Below are 14,851 nucleotides of genomic sequence, written 5' to 3'. Positions count from 1 at the left end.
TATGAAGAATTTGGTATCTATGCATAAATACTAATTCCCTAGGTAGGTAGCTATACCTAGAACAATAGATTTAAGGCGCTTATCCTTTTTCTATAAACGATAAATAAGACAAAGGGATCAAAGGACCTACTTGTTATTTCACTTTCCTTTTGTCTCCTTTGTTTGACTCCTGTCGCTCCTTCTTGAACTTAACTCGCTCAAAAAGTACCTGCAAGAATAAACAGAAGACAGAGAACCAATCAAAGCAAGAGATCTATCAAATACAAGTAAATGGAATTAGATACATTCACACATATAAACATCATATATCAAGATAAGCATATGGAAAAAGGTGTAAACAACTTTATTAAGTAGAAGGAATAATTACAACCATGAAGTTTGATCCATTGTCACTCTTCTAGCTTGGGTTCCAACCAACATCACATCAATAGCACAGCACTCTGGAAGCATAACAACACTTGCTTATACTCTCAATTCTCACACCAACAATATCTCCTTACAAATTCTCAAAGTCCAGCCCTTGATCACTTAGATGAGTGCTCAATTTGTAGGCAAATAGAAGAGGTTTTGTCATAAATGAGGGTACTGAATGGCCTTCCAAACTTAGAGTTAGTTTCCATGGAGGAAGGGATGAGAGGATAGGAGGTTACTTAACTCATTCTCTATCTAATTTCGAACTCATAGGAGATGATAAGTGTGATAATATTCTAGATGGCTCGAGAAGATAAGAATATTCCTAGAACCCTATGTGAATTTCGCTCAATCTCACCCAGCGTAGGTCAAGGTGTGCCTAGGTGCTCTGCAGAGCACCCTAACATGGACCTACCTATACTGAAGCTCACTTACCCTTGTCCAAGGCTGTGCTGGTCCCTCAAGGAGGCATTTCTGTAGGGTTTCAGGCCAAGACACTCTCAAGGAAGGAAGCATTCAAAATGGTGACTTGTCTAGGGCATGTAGCAACTGAATTAGGGTTTGATGAGCCCTAATGGTACTAATCTGAATGATGAGAATGATGTGCCCAAATGGATCTGTAACAGACCCTGTCTATCTAGATTGGTTTCTTAGGAGCCTTTTAGCACCCATTGGAAAATATGTCGCATCCCATTTTCCTAAGACCAAGGAAGAAGCTCTCCAAACTGCTCTGAGATATGACCTTATTTATGCACAGCCAGGTTATGTCTATACCATCATTATAGACCTCCCTCATCCTGGAAGTGCCAATGCACAGGGGGAATTTCACGCCGTCGATGGTATCAATGGAACCCTTTCACACCCTTCGCCATATACTCAGCAAAATTATGGCTATTTGCAGGGAGGCACCAGTTCCTCTAACACTCTTGCCCCTCCTGCTAGCAACATGTTTCAGGGACCCATCCTGTCTACCAAACCGTTGCTCCTCCTTATGCACAGTCGAGTGCTCCAGCCCCTCAAGCATTAGCGACGCAGCCTCTCATTCATCCTCAACCCCAGCGGCCACCACCCCCTCAGGGTCCAAGTGTTTGCGTATCAGAGTATGACAAATCCCTAGAATTCGAAGAAAAAGAATAAGGGGAAAGGAAACAAGGGTAACCAGGGTAATCAAGGTAATCAACCTAGTGAACCCCAAGGGAACCAACCAAACACCAATAACTAGCAACAGGGCAGTGATTCCAAGAAGAACAAGGTTATTTGTATGAAACATCCTTGTGCATGTTATGGTGTATATGGCCATTATACACATGAATGTCCTCTCTTACCCCAGATGTGCCAAATGTGGGAAGCTCAAGTAGCTTTTATATGTTAACAATCGTCTCAGAATCTTGCGCCATATCAATCGATAGTGCTTACAAATCCTTTATCTCAGCAAGGATTTGTTGCTTCTCAACCTCATCCAGGTCAACCATCCATCCCCCCCAACCTTCTAGTCCTGGTGACTACCAGATCCTTGTGATGAATTCTGATGAGGTTAATCCCTCTGATATCAACCTGCAAACTTGGTCGTGTCAATATAACAAGCCATCGATTTCATCCCCCACTGATTCCAAAACCCAATCATCTTCGGAGCCTCTTACAACACCAAATGGTCCGCTACATATCCCTCATATGTCGTAATGTAGCTTCTAACCGAGTTTACCATACATACAGTATAGCAGACGACTTAGCCCAATCACCTACCAACATGTCGACACTGGAAGTACTCTAGTCATTCCCATCTCAAAAGAAATCCATACTAACTACCTTGGGCATAGTAGATCCTTCTGATGATCGTTTGATTGTCTTCCCTGTTGATACATCAAAACATTCCCCATGACCTTCATCTGTTTCTTTCTAGATACCAGTCCAAGTCCGTAATGTCATCATCTCCCAATGCATTATTAACGAAGGTGCATCCACATGTGTGATGTCCAATTTCATTTGGAAACAACTGAAGTCGCCTGAGTTTTCCCCTTCCACCATCACTTTTCTTACTTGGGACGGACACTCCTCCCAGCCTCTTGGCATGTACCGCAAATGTCCAGTGACCCTTGTAGGCAAGATTATCCATGTCGACATTGAGTTTATTGATGCCCCATTAGGCTAAAACATTCTCTTAGGTCGTAGTTACACATATGCCATGTCAGTCATCGCATCTACAGTTTTCCACAAGATGTGCTTCCCACATGAAGGGAAGATTGTTACCATCGATTAGTTGACTTACTACAAGTCAACATCCGTGACCTCCCCCGAGTCCATTATCTCATCAGTGTTAGATAAGCAATCTCAAGCCACCCTTACCGATGTTTCACCCAGATTCTACAAAGATTCCTCATTGTTGGGTGTTTTCCTTGGTCCCTCCCCTCTCTTCTCAGAGCCTAACTCTATGAGTGTTTGCATGTTACAAGTGTCACAACTGCTCTAAAGCAGTCTGGAAAATCTGATCAACAACTAGCTCCTGAGCACCCTGTTGTTTCCATTCTAGCTGAGCCCTCTGAATCCACCCCCCGAGGACCTCCTCCGTTTGTGGGTGCCTTCCCTATGTTTCCACCAAGAACTGTTCCTCTAGGTCTCAACCATCCAGGAGCTATTCCATCGGGACATTACCCTGTAGGCCAGATACCTTTCTTATTTTACCCTCTGGGAGTATTTTTTGTCCCTATCATGGCTTTGTTGGTCCTTCCTAGCATGACTTTTGGGATCCCAATATGTTACATTGATCCCCCTGCAAGCATTCCACCTGGTCAGTAAAGACCTTATCATGCTTTGACCCTGGTTCAATCAGCCCTTATGGCCCCTTCCGCTGCTTCAGTTCCATCACAACCTCAAAAGGAACCCACTCTTGTTACAAAAGCATCCGAACATGGGGGAAAAGCTAAAAGGAAATAGACTAAGTACAAGGCTCCCCAAGCTCCTCCAGCCCCCAAGGCTTAAAAGCTCCCACCTCCATGTACTTTGTGTAAATTTGTTGGGCACACCATCAATAATTGTCCCAAGCTTCCTCATCTCAAACCTTTGGTTCATGAAATTTTCCCTCAGTCAAATATCCCTTAAGTCCATGTTAACCTTCCAGGTCCACCCAAGAAACTCAAAACGTTATGCACAAACCACCCTTGTGCCCTGTGTGATCATCATAGACACTATTCCCATTGTTTTCCTTGTCTCGATGAATTTCGTGATTTCCTTAAAGCTCTTCGTGAATACGAGGCCACTTGTAGTGGAACACCTACTCCTCTACCTGTGGAATTCTATACCCCTAGGCAACCAGAATAGGGGGACTCTAGTCCCACCATCATGATCCCCCCCCTCCGATGTTAAGATAATGGACACCATAGGCCATATCCTTTACCTGTCGTTATCCTTGAGTTCCCCACAGGCAAACCTTTCTAAGGTTTCTGTGCACGCTTCTATCACAGAATCCCAGGTCTCGGCATCCGTAGATCCTCCATCTACCAACTCGTCATCTACCATCCCAGATGATGTGTATGTGAACCTTCTTTCTCAGGTCGTTACTGCATCATGTAGTTAGTCTTCCTCACATCTGCCCATCTTCCATTCTGATGAGGACATCATGGAAGCTATGTCTAACCCTGATTACCCTTACACTTAGGCAAGGGGGCATATTTTTGGAGGATTCTAAAGGTCGTTTCCTTCCTAATTCTCCCAGTGCACTCTAACTCACTCATAGTACATCCCTTTGATTTGCATGTCTTTATTTTTGCCATGAAGTTAGGTAGATTGCATCATCTCATCTGTTTTCTTTTGCACCTTTCAGATGGATCCATCATCCACACCGTATATCGGCCATGCCGACGGTGCGAGTTACTTCTCCTGGAATCTAGCCTCAACATCCTAAGCCATTTTTACCCCCTTGCATACATTAGTCCTTTCAAACTATGTGTGCATTGAATCTTTCACCAATAACCAAGCCGAATATGATGCAGTGATAGGTTTGTTAGTCGATTCCCTTGCTCATATCATCCTTCATCTTCATGTTCGTTTAGATTCCTTGCTACTTGTCATGCAATTGAATGGTGTGTATCATGTGCATAACCAAGTCCTATTTATAAAATATATACGAGTTAAGTTGTTGGTACGTGAATTTGAAACCATTACTTGCAGTCATGTTCCTAGAGCCCAAAATAACTATGTAGATATCGTTGAAAATAACATTATATATTGGCATTTATCACATGTATACCATATAAGACAACCATAAGCAAAACACATGGTGAAATATCATCATCATATAAAAATGCATAATCATATTATGTATCACATAAGTGTTTGGAGCATATAGCTCTAAATACATCATACATGCCCATAGTATGTTACAAAAATCAAAACCAAAGGGACCCACATGTCCCCACATCTAATCACTATCCAGCGGATCCCGCGCCAAAGGTTCTGCTCCACCTGCACGTAGATCACGTACTGCCTGACCAGCCATCGTCGTGCGCTGTATGATATCTCACCACTCTGAGGGTAGGCCGGTACACTCATTTGTGTGTCTGTCATCTAACTCATGCCATCTGTGCTATTAAACTCCAGTCAAGAGTACCTCAAATCTATGATGTAGATCAGAAAGTAGTGCACTCTCCTCTAGACCCTGACGTGATAACGATGTTCCCCGATCTGCAACCCCAGGTGTTGCGGCTCGTCCTGCTTATCTTGTCGGTTTTACCAGTGCTATGTCTGCATACAACATATTTTACACTCAATACCATATACATGTGATAGAAATATGAAATTCACCATAAGAATAGCAACTTAATAATTACCATTTGGTCCCCATGCTCGCCCAGGCGGAAGTGGAAAATCAAGATCTTCCTGATAGTTCATCCCGCTATAAGGGTAATCGTTAAAGTAAAAGGGCATATGATCCAAATGTGCAAAAAACTCAGGTCGGAACACCCATCCTACTCCCCCTCCTCCTCCTCTCCACAATAGCTGCCCCTAGCAGTGCATCCTGGGCTCCTGTGAGCCCCCATCTCGGATTTGTACATGAGGACAGATGGTGGGTATCTTCTCAAAGAAGAATGCACACAAAACTATAACAAAAGCACAGCCACAGTTCAGCTGCCTCCTACAAAGACTTAACTCTCATTTCACTGATGACAGCATCATCTGGGCCCACCCATAGTAGGTCCCATCCAAAACACTCTCAATCAGCATCATCTACCCACTAGTGATGTGGTGGAACGCCTGGCTTCCCAAGACCTGTAGCACAGCTACGGAAACAGCCTGTGTCTCTAGTTGGCCTAGATCACCAATAGGGATAGTCATGCCCTTGACACGAACATCCCATGGAAAATGGCTCTCCACAAACTCAGTAATGTTCCTCCCATGAGGCAACACTGGATGAATATCCTCCACCACTCCAAGGGGAGGCAGTACGGTCAAGAAATAAATATCCTGTAATTTGAGCTCAATCTTGTGCCCTCACACAACAAAGACCTCCTGGTCTGTATCCCAATAGCTCGCAATTCTCGATAACAAGGGCTCACATACCCTCATTAATTGGTTCTCTACCAACTTGAGAACCCATAACGAGCCAATGCCCCTCGAACCCCCTAATCCCTCTAAATCACGGTGCGAAGGGTATCCAAGTCTCATTCATGCTAGTTGATTTTCAGCACTACCATGCCTGCAAAACACCACATGTCTTGTCAGCTCAGAGAAGAAAACACTAGTCTGTACTGACCAACCTACATTCCCCACCAGGCTAGCAGGCCACTCTCTTTTCAGCCCAAATCGCAGTTTTATGCCTAGAAAGTGCGAGCTCATAAGTTTTCACCTATTTCATTCAAGCCACAGCACACTTCTGGGCCCAAAAAGTGTGATGCGACCGTGAAGAAGAGCAGAGGTCTCCCAGGGAGCTATCAAGTGCCAAAAATCAGGAAATAAATCATTGAAATTAAAGAGATGCATAAGGCCACCTACCTAAAAGTCATAGATCCTCATTCCAATGGTTAGTTTTTCCACTATGATCTACTCAAAATTTAGGGCCTTTTCCTCCTCTCCAAATTCACCACAACTCACTTAGAAAATGAATTCAAATTGGAGGGAAAACGTCCTTTCATAGAAAAATCCACCATTTTTTTGTCACCCATTGTGACCAAACTGTAGCTCAATTTGATGAACTGTTAGCACCATTGGAAATATCTCATTGAGTACTATAATGGGTCTTCCTTAGTTTTTGATGATTTGACACTTCACCAGGAAGTGATTTTTCCAAGAAGGGTCACTTCATCGCTTCTCAAAATCAGATTTCTTCATAAAGCGACACTTGTATTTTGAGGTCCATCTCCTCTTCATACTTGTCGTGCCACATGTCAATTTTCTTCATGATTAACCATCATTTACTCATGTTTTGATGGTCCCCACCAGGCCTATTCTGTGTGGCAGCATCATCGAGTCACCCTTGTTCAGAGCATCTGCAATGATTCACCCTTGCATCCATGGAGTCTGTTTCACATTTCATTCTATCATGTCATAGTATTTCGTCCATATTTTCATATCATTCATCCTGTGTTGCCCATTTTGGCCTCCAGTCATACTGTCCCATCCCCTCCAAAGTTGAGTCAGTTGCTGTCAGGTTAACCATGCACTTTATGCTCTGACAAGGGAAGTCGTATGTTTTTCCCTCAGTACCACTTTCCCCATTATCCATCATGTTATTACATCAATCACATTACTATTTTCCATCGTGCCTTAATTGAGGAGCCTCATTGCCTCGCCTATAGCAAGCCCTATTCTGTCAACATCAGCTCATTCATTCCAAAAGAACAGCCTAGCGGGCGATGTATCTTTGTTCCAGCTTCCATTCTTTTTTGGCACCTCAAATCAAGTAGAGGGACTCATTATTCCCCTTTGACTAGGTTGTTTCATGTTCATGATCCATACACTTGATGGTCCAGTGATGTAGTAGATTGTAGCAGTGATTCCTAAGTGTGTGTGAGATGTTTTAGACCTCATGAGGGGGTGGACCTTTAGGTAGCCCCCCACATGCATGGATGGCTTCATATTATGCTATATCCTCAGATGCAGTTCCGCAGATCTGATGGGTTCAGCTTCTACCGATCATATTCTCCACAGCATGCTCATCTCCTTCAGATGATCCATTCAGTTTTGTAGAGCCTATCCCTGTTCAACAGGGCTTCTTCAGTTGTTCTACCCTCCCTCCCATCTATTTTCTTAAGGAAGGGCCATTATATCTCATGTACTCATATATTAATGTATTCAGTCATGGCTCATGTTTTTCCAGGTGAATTATGTATATGGGATACATTGTATTATTTTCTGGCTCAGGTATGTCATCATGTCATGTACCTTTCAACATGTACTTCATTGCTTAGTTTTATGTTTCTGGGCGTACCATTATTTTTGTACTAAGTTATCTCAGCGGGTATGGATATGTCTCCCCCGCCTCATTGAGTTCTGGTACCACAACATAAAAGGAGACTTGCATTAGTCTTTCTCCCTCTTTTCCTATCCTCTTTTGCTTCAGCTTTATTGGTCTCTCTCTCTCTCTCTCTCTGACTCCACTGTGTTGTCTAGTGATTGTGACTTTACAACATACTTTGGTCATACGTTTTTCTCCTAACACTCGTACGTTGGGGGGCAATCTGTTATCACCAAAAAATTGATCATCTAGCCTAATTTACTAGATGGATCGAAATACACCATGTAAAGCCAATTTTACCATAGTAAAATTGCTTTCACTGTGAGAAATTACTTAATAAACCACCTTTGTTAAGTAATTTATAATTAAACCCATGAAGAATAATTAAATAAATCACTATTTATTTGATTTTATTCTAGGAATAATTAATTAAACCATTGTTCAATTATTATTCCTTGTCATATTTGACCCAATTATGAAAAATCAACAAATAAATTATTAATTATCTTATTTTTCTCTAGGAATAATTAATTAATCACTAATTAATTATTATTCCTTGTCAAATTTGACTAAATCCCTTAGGAATAATTAAATAAATCATTATTTGTTTATTATTCCTTAACCAATTCCTTGAGATGATAAATAAATCATTTATTTATTTATTATTTCTAAATAAAAGTTTAAATACTTTTTCCCTCATAACCAAATATAATAAAATATTCCAAGTGGTTATTCCAAGAATGGGGTTAATAATATTTTATTATTGTTCATTATTTGATGATAACTCAATATTTTGTTATAAATAGAAGGGTTTTCCATTCATTATTCACTTTTGATTATTTTCATTGTTGCACTCATTGTTGTAACTCTGATTATTTTCATTGTCCACCATCACTTTTCTTCCATTTGAGTTCCCATTAAGCTTAAACATTTCATTTGTTGGATTTACACGTTATAGAGGAGAGAGACTCTACACAAGCTGAAGACATTTCAGGATAGCCAAGAACCCATCCTATAAGGGGGACTGGTAACATATATTTGTTCCCTTCACATGTGTTATAATAAAATCTATTCTCTGTATATCTGGCTTCCATTGGATGATTGGAGTTATTACTATTTCTTTTGCTATTTAACTATGATTGTGGCATAGATCAGGACTTTGGCAGGTTTTGTTTCTATCAGTTGCTACAAATCTACAATGTTTAGCAACCATTTATATTGTTGAGATTGTTTGTTATCCACAGTCTTAAGTGGGCTCTTTTCGTACATCTTTGAGAAGAAAACACTACAACATATGGAGAGTTGGATGGAATTTAAAGAAAATGGAGGGAGGTTGGTTTGAGCCCCTAGCCAAACTCAGGACCTCTTAGAGGCATTTTTTGCACTACGATGTGTGCTCTCGGTGTACTAGTTAAAATGACTTATAAAACAGGGCTTTGGGACATAATTTGGAGATGGAAAGAGAAGATGAAGGAACTCAAGATGGAAGTGATAAAGGTGCCCTTCCCTACAGACTAACACAACCCTGCAATTAATCACATGCATTCATCCATTTATAATTAACAAAATGAGATAACTTATGATGGAAAAGATGATTTAAATTTAAATAAAGTCTAATTTATGCCATAACACTGATCTACTCACTAAAATTACTTCTAAGATACATAAATCAAATGTAAAATAGGACAACTAATCACTAATCTATTTCCAAGAAATCATAAACACAATATTTTTGGACTGTGGTTGTGAATCCTTCCACTCATTCTCCCACAAGAAAGGTGATATAGAGGCTGCAACCATAGGTTTTTATAGATTAATCTCTACTAAAATGCAAGAAACTATAAACTTCTTGGAATCAAGAAGAAACATAAGTATAAAACGAGGTACGAAAGCCTCTGGGTTTTGCCGAAACCCAAGGTACTCAACCCTCTAAAACTAATTCATATGTAGCTTAAAATCCAACTTCTCATTATCAAAAAGTGCAGGTCTAATACATCACATAAAAGCTCAAAGTAACAATGTCAAGATTGAAGCTCAATAGCTACACCTAGTTGAAAACAAATTTGAGTCCTAATGAGATCTTCTTCTAGTCTATTTATACAAAAGGGCAGCTGAAGCAGGTCCCTTTAAAGTAGGAGTGGTTCCCTCCTTGATCTCAAAAATGGTGGATCTTGTCCGTCTTGGTCTTCACTTGGACTAGGAGTCACTTGACTACCAATGAATATAAATTGTTGAGAGAGGATATTGTGATCCCAAGACGATTTTAGGGAGTTAAGGAGGTGGAAAAACCCCCTATATTCTCACCTTGTTGTCTCCATCAATCCTATGCATAGTAATAGTCTAAAAAATGCTTCATTTTCCAACAATTAAACCACATTAGGCCACATACTATGACAAGACACCTTTTACTCCTCTTACTTAGCATAATATAACAAAAAATGTGAATTGATGTAAGAGAAGGATAGTTTTAAGGTTGGAGGATGGTATAATGATCTTCAAAATGTACCTATGGATGGGACTCGTCACCTTACTCAACGGTTAAAACAGGTGACCTTGTAGTTCTCTTGTGGGAAATCCCTTGTATGAACAGAGGCACTTGGGCCTTTAGAAATTATGGTTAGGCATCGGTAATGAGGGCTTAGCCTCCTTCCCTAACAGTTCTTTCTACAATATTGCTTAATACTTGCTTCAAAACAATTGAGGAGAAGGCTTTTATTTAGATTAGACATTTTAATTCAAATTAGCCAAGATCTTGCATCTCACCTAGCTTAGCCTTGCATTCATTATAACTTTCTCTCATTAGACATATTGTTGAATGTGAGAATTTAATATTTTCTTTCAATATTACATTGTATTATTGTACTTGTTCTTTAATTATTGGTTTTGTATCCTTTGATATTGTTATATCTCACTTGAGTTTTCTCTTGAAGTACAAGTTCCTTTTCTGCAATCTATATTTTTTTGCTCATATTTTCAATATTGTCTCATCTTTGTACTAATATTATGTCTTGCAGCATTGTTATTGTTGTAACTTGAGAAACCATCTATTTTTAATTCATAGATTGAGCATCATTTTAAAGCACTAGCATATCACCTTATATCTCATGTTTTCCTAATTGATCCTAATTGAATCTACCTCATACACATTTCTCTTAAATAATTACACTTTATCTGTTCATTAATCAAGTTACATTAATAATAATTGTCTTGCATTTATATCTCCTATACTTGTTGATTCAACAAATTTTGCTTAATTATTCATCCTTTAGGGACTAACCCCCTTAGTTTTCCTAGGACAGAGATTAAATGGAGTGAGTAGGGAATAGGTGACAGCACCTGCTTTGAGCATTGCACCATAAAGATTATACCTTATGGGGTTGGAAACTTTTCCCACATTTAGGTGTACATTTTAGGCGACAACGGTGTGTAAAAAGGAATATCCCAAGGTAAAGGTGCAAATAAAAGGCTTCCAACAATGAGTTTTAGCAATAGAAAGGAACATGAAACCCCCAACAAGCCCTCAAGTTGAATCTTAACCAAATTGGGGTTTCTCCTAGGGAAAACAACTAGGGAAAGAGAAATTGTGGATGAAAATGGAGAGAATAGCCACCAAGAGGAATGATTTTGAGGAAACCACTACAACCCTTAATGTTGAAACTCTCCAAGACCAAAATTTCCCCTTCCTAACTAATTCTTAAAATTCCCTAATTGGGCCGCTTGGCCTTAGGAGAGTCGATTTAGAAAAGAGAGAGAAAAGAAATTTCAAATTTATGGATGAAATATGACTTAATCACCACCTAGACAATATGCCTAGTCCTCGGGTGGATGGAGTCAATGGTTTCTTAACATAATCTATAACTTGCAAAGGATTAAGGATGTTTGATACCCAAATGCAAACCCTAAATATTTCGTTTGTGAGGGATCAAGGTCACCTGGGGGAGATATAATCAAAATGCATACATGATTAATGCATAAAATAATGAGAACTAGATTATATGCAATTGATTTTCAACAAATTAAAGAACAATAGGAAAACCCTAGATCATCAATTTATTCCATACGTTATATATAACATCCTTAAATGTCAACAAATAAAGCTCACTTACAAGACATTATGCATGAACAATCCTTTATTGATACAAGAAAATTTATCCAAAGTCAAGAAAATAGCTCCAATGAATATGAATACTCCATACATTACATCTTCACCAAGAAACAAGAATGTTGAGATATCTCCAAGGAGAGTCGAAATACTCCAAGAGATGATGGTGAAATGTAATGATCCTGTGCTCTATTTATATGAGGAGGATGAGTTCTAATTTAGACTAAAAACCCCCTAATGAAAAGTTAAATAACAATAATTCCTTGGTTACAAGCCAGCCCACTAACTCTTAACATAAATTCTAATAAAGGCCCACACGTGAGAGTCATTAGGCCTATAACTCTAATGTCATCCATGAAGGAAGCTCCAAATGCCAAGCATTGATGCTACAAGGTGCGAAGTGTGATGTAGTAACATCTAAAATTCATCATTTGAGGGTTTTCCATTCAAATTTTCATCAATGTCTCTCTATGGTCCCGAAATATAGATGGGGTACAACAAAGGGGTCTCATGAGTCTCCAACTATGAAAAAGTGTCCATATTTGCTCCAACATTGAGGGATTTCCAGGTGCTACTAGCCCTCCCAAGTCTCTGAAGGTGATACCATCCTCATATGGGCCTTAGATTAGCTACCATCCCTCATATGGTGTTAAGGATAACCTGGGGCACATTGGGTCTAGGTGTATCATTCTGAAGAATCATCAAATATAGTGTAAAGTGGCAGAACATCCCGGGTGCAAGAGGTGCCTAGCGTCATGTGTGATGTACTACTATTGATCAAAGGCCCAAGGATCTCAATGTTTCAACTATGGGTGCAAAAATACTTCCATGGTGGCTCTGGGTACCAGTGGGTATTGTGCTCAGGATATCGATTCATTAAGCCACCAAAAAATGACAACATAATGTCTAGTGAAAGAAACAAATTATTGGGGACAATAATCATTATTACATCTAAGGAAAGTGAATGTAATGGGATATTTAATACTAATGATTTCCTTCCAAAATCAAGGCCTTGAGATCACAATGGTGTTTCCTCCTTAGGTAGGAGTGGCTAAAGGATTTCCTCAATTTTCCCTTCAATTGATAGGTGTCTGTGAATAACGATGATGGTATGGGGGGAGAAGAATTAATGGCCAAGTGTCATGGTCAAAGGGACCATCATGTTGAGGATCCTCATCCTAAGTGTATAGATGTGAGGAGGGAGAAATCATAGATGCATGGGTTACTAACTCAGACTTCGTTTTTCCACCCCTCTCATGCACCTTTTACTTTTGCTTAATTTTTATTTGTTGTTGAGCATGGAATCCCCCCATAGCATGTTTTGGGGCTCAAATCCCAAGTTTTGAGTGATATTATTGTAAAGCTCCACGAATTGCGGACACGGAATGTATGTTAGAGTCATATGGTTGTCCGCCCTAAGTTTGAATGAAATGTCGGCCTACTTATAGAAATAGAGCGAGGCTCTAAGTTTTAAAGAGATCATGATCATGATAGAATCTAATGGATAGAATAAGATAGTGAAGCATAGAAGAAGAGTCTAAGTGTGTCTTGGGTCTTAGTAGTAGGAAGAGGCTCTGCAGCTGAGTGCACAGAGGCCTAGTAGAGTCTGCAGCTGAGTGCGTGGACCCCTGCAACTAAGTGTGCAGGGTAGAGTTGAGTCTGTAACTGGAAAAGAGATTAATAAAGAAATATTTTGTTACCAATTTTGTGCATCTGTCCAGAGTTATTACATGTTTGATATCATTTGCAATTATATTGTTTATTAACTACAAGCACTTGTATCAATTGTGAATATTGTTAAATATAACTAAAAGCATACAAATAAGCTAAGTTAATCAACTAATATCAGGCTACTAGTAAGGACTTGGGTAATAACACTGTTCGGCCCCGAGTATGGCTACACGAAGGCAGCATCTCAGGCTGCGAGGTACAGGGAAGTGCGCGTAGCGACGTGCGCAACCGTGGACCACTTGAAACCATCAAACATCTCCAGGGTGCGGAAACCTGGTTCTAGCACCCTCCCATACTACTTCGGGTGAGACCTCAATCTACGCTACATGGAATGTTGCCAAAAGGGCCAATAGTACTAGAATTTGTTTGTCTAAATCACCTCTGAACCTGGGTCAAGCCCCAACAAGCCAACAAAAGGGTCTGTTGCCGGGACCAGGATCTGCATAAGGTATGTCTAATGTCGTGTCACTGGAATCCAACAAAGAAAGAAATTGAAGGGTGGTTGGACAGAAATATTCACGATTTTGCGGCGCAGGAAAACAAGAATCCGTGAGTATCAAAGGAACATTGGTTGGAGCGCTACTTATATACGTAAATCCATGAAATTTTCTTTGCATCCTTCCCTTCTGAATTTTACGAGTGGATCGCGAAGCTAGCAGACAGTCAGGGAAGGTGTAGGCTCGACAAACCGATTGTGTGGACTCCAGAATTGGTGTGCAGACTAGAAGCATCGAAAGATAAGATGGCACGTGCTGTGGACCATTGGCTCGATCAGATTATAGGAGGGTTTATCACCGAGTTCGCAATAGAAACAACCGTCAGCTACAGAGAGGCGGAACAACGCTTCCTCAAAGGACCGCGAGGTAAGTACATTAAATCATTAAACAATTGGATTAAAATGCTATTGTGTGAAAGCGGGTGATGCGAATAAATTGATGTTTGGGGCTACACAAAGTGGGAAGATCTATAGAAACGAAGGTAGCGCAGAGATAGAAAATAGCCCTTTGATCTCATCTCGGTGGGAAAGTGAGGAAGAGCTCGCAAAAGTTTCTCCGAGAAGCGCGATCAGTGTGATAAGGTAGTGAATTCTGCACATACCACCCCCACATACACCTCCATCAGTTTCACCATCGTCACCCCCACCTCCGCCCACACCACCT

Source organism: Pinus tabuliformis, chromosome 8 (genome assembly GCF_031772625.1).
Source record: "Pinus tabuliformis cultivar Carrire ecotype Pingquan chromosome 8, CPIR1, whole genome shotgun sequence".
NCBI classification, from domain to species: domain Eukaryota; kingdom Viridiplantae; phylum Streptophyta; class Pinopsida; order Pinales; family Pinaceae; genus Pinus; species Pinus tabuliformis.
The sequence above is the reverse complement of the archived record's forward strand: the minus strand, read 5'-3'. Positions refer to the sequence as shown.